Genomic DNA, 1,657 nt, shown 5'->3' on the forward strand with positions numbered 1-1,657 from the left:
TTCACAGAGAGACATATACACACACACACACACACTATCACACAGAGACAGGCACACACACGTACAGACACACACACTAACTTTCACACAGAGACAGACACACACACACACACACACACACACACACACACACACACACACATACATACATACATACATACATATGGAAAAGAAACAATACTTTTATAAATCACAATAAGATGTAATAAAGTACAGAAAAACTAAATGTAAGAAAATGTGATCTTTAATACACACAAATATGTATGGCTGGTCGGATGCGTCTTGGACTCGGGTTCCTCTTCATTACGTATAACGCTTTTGCCTTTTGCTAAAGCTTTCCGTGGAGGGGATCGTGGGTGAGTTTGTACCATTCTTGGGGGGCTCTGCCTTGTTGGGGCGGAGCTGTGATCCAGGTGAACAGCAGATCGGGCATAGGTGGGCATGTGGGCAGAGGAGTAGGAAGGCCGGTCAAGCAAATAAGCTTGCTAAGGTACGCAGCAGCAGCAAGCAGCCCCCCCATCCAGCCAGCCAGCCAGTCTGGCTGGCAGTGACTGAGTGGTTGACAGACGGCAAGCAACGGAATGTACGTGCTCTGTGATGTCATAGCAGTCAGCTGAGAGAGGCTCGTGATGTCATCGCTGAGCTGGCTGGCTGGCTGGCTCTGTGTGTGTGTGTGTCTGTGTCTGTCTGTTTTTCTGTTTGTCAGTCTGTCTGTCTGTCTGTCTGTCTCTCTCTCTCTCTCTCTCTCTCTCTCTCTCTCAATTCAATTCATTTGTATTGTCAAAGCAATTGGACATACATACATACATACATACATATATGTAGCGTAAGGTACACTTATACATTTCAATTAAAGAAGTGAATTCATAGTATCACCTTATCACGAATCCTGGAGTCTTGTAGAACTCAATTTCTGTAATAATTGGACGCAGACACCAATTCCAAAGATATAAATTGTCAAACTTATTTAAAAACAAAGACTAAATGTAGCACTACACTAATAATACAAAAGGGAAAAACTAATTAAAATTCAACTCTAGATCAACAAATCAAAGACAAATCACTTCCGTGACCAAATCAAAGACCATGGGATCCCATAGGATAACACACAAATCGTTAAACAAAAAAGGTTATAAACACATTGACTACAATACCGGTTAGTAATTCTAGGAATCACTAAGAAACAGTTGAAAGTGCTAAATTGCAGTTTCAGAAGATGAAAAAAAACTGTAACTGATGGGATATGTAGTACTTTATACTCGAGTGGTCTATGCGATTACACCCTGTTGGTGTTATTAAGAATGCCAAGTACCAGAATGCAGAGCGGGACTGTTTTTTGTGCCGTGACTTGTCGGGGGAAAAAGGCGCAGAAAAAACGGACGAGAAGGTGAAGGTAGTATGGCGGTGATGCACGCGTTGGTGAAGTGGGAAAGTGGGGTCGACAAAGACTCTTACAGCGTGATTCCCACTGCTTGCTTTCGCAATTTTGATTTATTCAGCATTGCTGATGATGACGAAGAGACGACTCGAAACTTCAGAGCAGAGTGGAGAGACACGAACAAACCTCCAAAAGGTGGATGGCCTGTCCATGAAGCGCAGATCATTATGACTGGTAACAATGTTTATTTAAAAAAAAAACATTAAAGTCTTTACATGC

General features: G+C 42.2%; 1 non-coding gene across 1 annotated transcript; it reads left to right on the forward strand.

Annotated features, from left to right (window-relative positions):
• Positions 1-284: 284 nt before the first annotated feature.
• LOC136739593 (U5 spliceosomal RNA) lies at positions 285-399 on the forward strand. The gene has a single exon (XR_010812917.1). It is a non-coding gene; the product is annotated as a U5 spliceosomal RNA (small nuclear RNA).
• The last annotated feature ends 1,258 nt before the right edge of the window (positions 400-1,657 follow it).

This window comes from Amia ocellicauda, unplaced genomic scaffold (genome assembly GCF_036373705.1).
Source record: "Amia ocellicauda isolate fAmiCal2 unplaced genomic scaffold, fAmiCal2.hap1 HAP1_SCAFFOLD_61, whole genome shotgun sequence".
In the NCBI taxonomy this organism is placed as follows: Eukaryota; Metazoa; Chordata; class Actinopteri; order Amiiformes; family Amiidae; genus Amia; species Amia ocellicauda.